Raw genomic sequence first — 6,897 nt, 5'->3', positions numbered from 1 at the left:
GGTTTAATTCTCGGCTTGGACATTTTTTTGTCGAAACTTCCTTCGTTTAGTAAAAATACCAAACGACCTCCAAAAATTACATAAAAATACTCTAAAAATTTCTAAAAATCCCTAGAATATTTCTATAGCATTTTTAAATATTTTTAAATTACTTTTAGGACTCTAATTGAGGAAATTTAGGGCATTATAATTCTCCCTACCTTATAAAAAGTTCGTCCTCGAACTTAGAATAATTCCGGATATCTCTGTCTCATACTGTCCTCACGCTCCTAAGTAACTTCCTCGTGCTTTTGGTTCTAAATGACTTTCACTATTGGTACTCTTTGTTCCTTAGTCTCTTAACTTCTCGGTCCTCTATTATTCATATCGCATCGTACCCTTTAGTGGTCCTTGGAAGGCTTGATATCTTCTCTATCCTTTCTAAACATACTTATGTATATAAATATAAGAGAAACAAAACTTCTATCTTACTAAATCGCATATAAGCAATTACTCCATACTGCAAATAATAAAGAAAGCATAAAAGGAAAACTTAAATACTTTCTTACTTGAAGACGGCAAAGATGGTGCTGATGTGTGATGCTGGAGAATAAGAACTGCTCTGATACCAACTGTAACACCCCCACCCTCCTCACTACTGGACTGTGAGGGCGGAGCGCTACTGGACTACTAACTTTACTTAACTATCCTTGTTCACATGTTGATAGTAAGTCCTTAAACTCTTAGAGAACTCAAAACTTACAATTAACTAGCAGCGGAAGACTAAATGACTCATCTAATACATTCTACTCAACTCTTTGTTAATAAATTCTTATGCTAAATCCCAAGGCTTCTATAGTCCAGGCATCACACATCCATCCGCACCTCCTTGTCGCCTTCCTTTGCTATAACTTTTCCTTTCCTTTATCTGCAGTAAGAGGAAATGCAACTATAAGCAAAATTACTTAGTAAGCGCTATCTAACTCACAAAATCTCGATATGCATGTACATATACTGAAAACTAAAACTGAATGCTCAAAAGGGAAACTACTCATGCTCATCTACTAGTAAAAGAAACAAACATACATAAATGCTAAACATGTAAAGCTACTCATGCTCTTCTAATAGCAAAGAACAGTAAGCTAATCTAAATAACATGCTAGCATAAAAGAAAACTCAACTTGCTACTTTTAAAACAAAATGAAACTTATTTCATTTGTTCTAAACTTATTCTTTTATTTCACTTGTTTAAAAACTTCTTCTTTAATACTTTTATACTGATGTAAAACTTACTTTACTTGTTCAAAAACTTATACATATAATACTTCAAAATAATAATCAACTTTCTTCTTGGGTCCGACAATTGTACTTGCTATGCGCGCATCCCTAACTAGACCCGAGATAGCTGGTCTCGAATCTAGTAGGGTTTACTATCATAACGACCTGACCCATTTGGCGGCCCATTTGGCGACCCTCGGGTCGTCGACCGTCGACCGTCGGCCGTGCCGTTACTACTAGGTTATCTAAACCTAGGGACGACTATGGGAGCCCAACCCAAGGACAACTGAGAGTCTAGTATAGTGTCATTGATAAAAGTAAAATACTTGTTATCTTTTAATACTTCTAATATATAATGTCTCGGTATTTTCTTTAGCACCTTATGTGTCAAAATCCCTAAAGTCTTGACTTTAGGATCTACTTAAGGCATTGGCATTTTCTTTCTTTTCTTTATCTTTCTTATACTTGTTAATACTTCTAATAAAAGAATGCTTCTTTAAAAACTGAAATGTTTAAACAAAAATCTGCATATAAGCTTAATCAAAATTTGCATTCAAGCTTATTAAAAATCTGCATTATAACCTTAATAAAATCTGCACTTGTAAGCTTAATAAAATTCTGCACACTAATGCTTAATAAAAATCTGCACTGTAAGCTTAAATAAAAATCTGCACTATTAGCTTAATTAAAAATCTGCACTATAAGCTTAATTAAAATCTGCACTATATGTTTAATTAAAATCTACACTATAAGCTTAATTAAAATCTGCACTATAAGCTCAATTAAAATCTGCACTATTAGCTTAATTAAAAATCTGCACTATAAGCTTAATTAAAATCTACACTATATGTTTAATTAAAATCTGCACTATAAGCTTAATTAAAATCTGCACTATAAGCTTAATGAAAATCTGCACTATAAGCTTTCATAAAAATCTGCATTATAAGCTTAATTAAAATCTGTACTATAAGCCTACATAAAAATCTGCACTATAAGCTTAATTAAAATCTGCACTATAGGCTTAATTAAAAATCTGCACTATAAGTTTAATTAAAATTTGCACTATAGGCTTAATTAAAAATCTGCACTATAAGCGCTTCTCATGCTTCGAATTCAAGAAGAACAAAGGTCCGAAACTACTCCTACTGCAGGTGAGAAGCACTTACCTTGCTTCTTAGACTCACAACAGAACAAAAAGGGCTTCTAGGACCTTGGTCGGCCGCCGGAGATGATGCCCTAACTCCCTTTCATTTTCTGCCCGAGCTCCGCCATTGTACGCAGAAGAGAAGGAGAGAATGGTTTAAGTCACGGGAAAACAGAGCATCAACTTATCCCTTTTTATAACTTAATATTTCTATTAACTCCTTAAATAAATTTGCTACCTTTTCTAAACAGACACATCCAACATCAACTTATCCCTTTTATAATATTCTATTAACTATCTTAAATAAATTCGCTACCTTTTCTAAATAGACAAATCCAACATCAACTTATCCCTTTTATAATATTCTGTTAACTATCTTAAATAAATTCGCTACCTTTTCTAAACAGTCAAATCCAACATCAACTTATCCCTTTTATAATCCAATATTCTGTTAACTATCTTAAATAAATTCGCTACCTTTTCTAAATAGAAAAATCCGTTTGCACACCTGGTCAGCCAGGTTTTGACCTAGTCAAAGGTCGTGGGTTCAATTCTCGGCTTGGACATTTTTTTGTCGAAACTTCCTTTGTTTAGTAAAAATACCAAATGACCTCCAAAAATTATATAAAAATACTCTAAAAATTTTTAAAATCCCTAGAATATTTCTATAGCATTTTTAAATATTTTTAAATTACTTTTAGGACTCTAATTGAGGAAATTTGGGGCGTTACACAATATCTCATATTGACTTATTTGGGCATGGCCATGCACTTAGTGGTCTCACACTATCAAGAATCATGATGTCACTCCCATCATATAGGAGGGATAGATCCCATCTACATCACTCACATCCCTCCACATAATTTGTTACATACCCAGTAGTCGCCTTTATAGTCCACCCATTTACGGGTGACGTTTGACGAAGTCAAAGTATGCAACTTCTTATGTAGGTAACCATGGTGACTTCAGGTCCAAGGACTGATAGGCATACTAATAGTCACATGAGAAAGTATATGACACTCATATAACGATCCATGATACTTTCTCATGGCGGGTCATTCAACATACATTCTCTAATGCATACTCATGTGCCAACTTGATATCTAATATCCATGACTTGTGAGATCAAGTCATCGAGTTGACCTATATGCTAGTCCCATCGCATTAACATTATCCCTTAATATTAATACTTGTCTAGGAATGATTAAGAGTAGTGTTCTCTATATCATCTCACTATCAATTCAACCAATCGATTGATATAGATAAGAACCTTCTACTCAGGACGCTATTATACTCAGTTATTTGGCACCAATACAAGTAAGTATAATAACCATAAAGAAATGTCTTTATAAATATATATAGGAATATGATACATCGAGTCCATACAACAATCATCATATGATCGGCTCTAGGGCTCTCACTAACAATCTCCCACTAGCACTATTGTCAATCAGTGTAGGCTCTAACACCCGATGACCTAGTGTGACCATCATGCTTTCTCTGTGCCAAAGCCTTGGCCAAGGGATCAACGATATTAGCCTCTGTGGGTACTCTGCAAATTTTCACATCTCCTCTATTGATGATCTCTCGAATGAGATGTAAGCGCCGTAGTATGTGTTTGGTTTGCTGGTGTGAGCGAGGTTCCTTAGCCAGCGCAATTGCTCCATTGTTGTCACAATAGAGTTCTATAGGGTCGGCTATGCTAGGAACCACCCCAAGCTCAATAATGAACTTACGAATCCAAACTGCCTCCTTTGTTGCTTCTGATGTAGCAATATACTCGGCCTCGGTTGTAGAATCAACAACTGTATCCTCCTTCAAACTCTTCCAGCTCACAGCACCACCATTCAAGCAAAACATGAACGCCACCCAGACTGCGATCTATAATCATCCTTGTCAGTTTGGAAGCTGGCATCACTGTAACCCTTTATAGCTAGCTCGCCATCGCCTCTAAATATCAAGAAATATTCTTTAGTCCTTCTTAAGTACGTAAGAATATTCTTGACCGCTATCCAGTGATGTTCACCTGGATCTGACTGGTATTTGCTCGTCATGCTCAAAGCATAGGAAACATCAGGATGAGTACATAGCATGGCGTACATGATAGATCCTATGGTTGAAGCATAAGGGATCTTATCCATGCGGTCTCTCTCCTCTCTAGAAGAGGGACTTTGAGTCTTCGAAAGACTCACACCATGTGACATCGGCAGAAATCCTTTCTTGGAATTATGCATGGCAAACTGTAGTAATACCGTGTCAATATATGTACTTTGACTTAGGCCAAGCAATCTCTTAGATCTATCTCTATAGATCTTTATGCCTAGAATACAGGCTGCTTCACCTAAGTCCTTCATTGAGAAATAATTCCCTAGCCAAGTCTTTACAGACTACAGCAAAGGGATGTCATTTCCAATGAGTAGTATGTCATCCACATACAATACAAGGAAGACAACTGTGTTCCCAACAACCTTCTTGTAGACACAGGATTCATCTTCATTCTTGATGAAACCAAACTATTTGATTGCATCATCGAATCGAAGATTTCAGCTTCGAGAAGCTTGCTTTAGTCCATAAATGGACTTAAGCAGCTTGCATAATCTGCCAGTATGCAGTGGATCTATAAAACCCTCAGGTTGTGTCATGTACACATCCTCGATCAAGTATCCATTCAGAAACACGGTTTTGACATCCATCTGCCAGATCTCATAATCGTGGTATACTGCAATAGCAATCATGATCCGAATGGACTTAAATATCGTTACTGGAGAAAAAGTTTCATCATAGTCAATACCATGAATTTGCTTGAAACCTTTAGCTACCAAACGACCCTTATAGGTAATAAGTCCATCCATGTCAGTCTTTCTCTTAAAGACCCACTTACACCCAATGGGTTTGACACCTTCAGGTAGATCAACCAAAGTCCATACTTGGTTGGTGTACATGGATTCCATCTCAGATCTCATGGCCTCTAGCCATTTCTCATAATCTGGTCCCATCACAGCTTCCTGATAGGAGGTAGGCTCATTCTCAACGAGCATAATGTCGTCATGGTCAGACAAGAGAAAAGAGTATCTCTCAGGCCGACGACGTATCCTGTCAGACATATGAAGAGGTAGGTCTACTTGAACTGGTTGTTGTTGCTCAACTCCTTGTGACACAATTTCATCACCCACAACATTTTGCGGTTCCAGTTCAACTTCCATCAAGGCTTCAGTGCTATGGTCCATATCTTGAACTTCTTCAAGATCGAACGTACTCCCACTAGTTTTTCTAGAAACAAAGTCCTTTTCTAGAAATACCCTAGTCTTAGCCATAAACACTTTGTAGTGACTAGGAATGTAGAAGTAATATCCCTTCGTTTCCTTGGGATATCCTATGAAATAGTACTTATCGGATTTGGGTCCCAGTTTGTCCGAGACTTGACGTCAAACGTAAGCCTCACAACCCTAAATCCTCATAAAAGATATCTGGGCATCTCTCCCAGTCCATATCCTATATGGTATCTTTATCACAGCTTTGGATGGAACACGGTTAAGTGTGAAGGCTGCTGTGTCTAGAGCATATCCCCAAAAAGATATAGGAAGATCTGTGTGTCTCATCATAGATCGTACCATATCTAATAGGGTATGATTCCTCCTTTCAGATACACCATTCCACTGTGGTGTTCCAGGAGGAGTGAGTTGGGATAGAATCCCACACTCAGCTAGATAGTCACGAAACTCATAGCTAAGGTATTCACCACCTCGATCTGATCGAAGTATTTTAAAACTCTTGCCTAGCTGGTTTTGTACTTCATTTTTGAATTCTTTGAACTTTTCAAAGGATTGTAACTTATGTGTCATCAGATACACATAACCATATTTACTGAAGTCATCAATAAATGTAATGAAGTACCTATAACAACCTCTGGTAGTGACATTGAAAGGGCCACATACATCATTATGTATAAGTCCTAACAAATCAGTTGCTCTTTCGTTGTGTCCACTAAAGGGAGTCTTGGTCATCTTGCCTAGTAGGCATGACTCACATGTCTCATATGATTCAAAATCAAATGAGTCCAGCAAACCATCTTTATGGAGTTGGGATAAGCGATTCTCATTTATATGACCTAAGAGACAATGTCAGAGATAGGTTCGGTTCATTTCATTTGACTTGAACCTTTTGGTACTTATGTTATAGATGGGGTTCTCTAAGTCTAGAATGTAGAGTCTGTTCATCAGAGGTGCACTACAATAGAACATATCTTTCAAATAAACGAAACAACATTTGTTCTTTATTATAAAAGAAAAGCCTTTCTTGTCTAAACAAGAAACTGAAATGATGTTCTTTGTGAGAGCAGGCACATAACAACATTCATCTAATTCTAGTACAAGCCCAGAGGGTAGAGATAGAAAGTAAGTTCCTACAACAACAGCAGCAACCCGTGCTCCATTGCCTACTCGTAGGTCCACCTCGCCCTTTATCAATGTCCTGCTATTTCTCAGCGCCTGCACATT

Source organism: Zingiber officinale, chromosome 11B (genome assembly GCF_018446385.1).
Source record: "Zingiber officinale cultivar Zhangliang chromosome 11B, Zo_v1.1, whole genome shotgun sequence".
Classification (NCBI taxonomy): Eukaryota; Viridiplantae; Streptophyta; class Magnoliopsida; order Zingiberales; family Zingiberaceae; genus Zingiber; species Zingiber officinale.
This window is presented reverse-complemented; position numbering follows the sequence as displayed.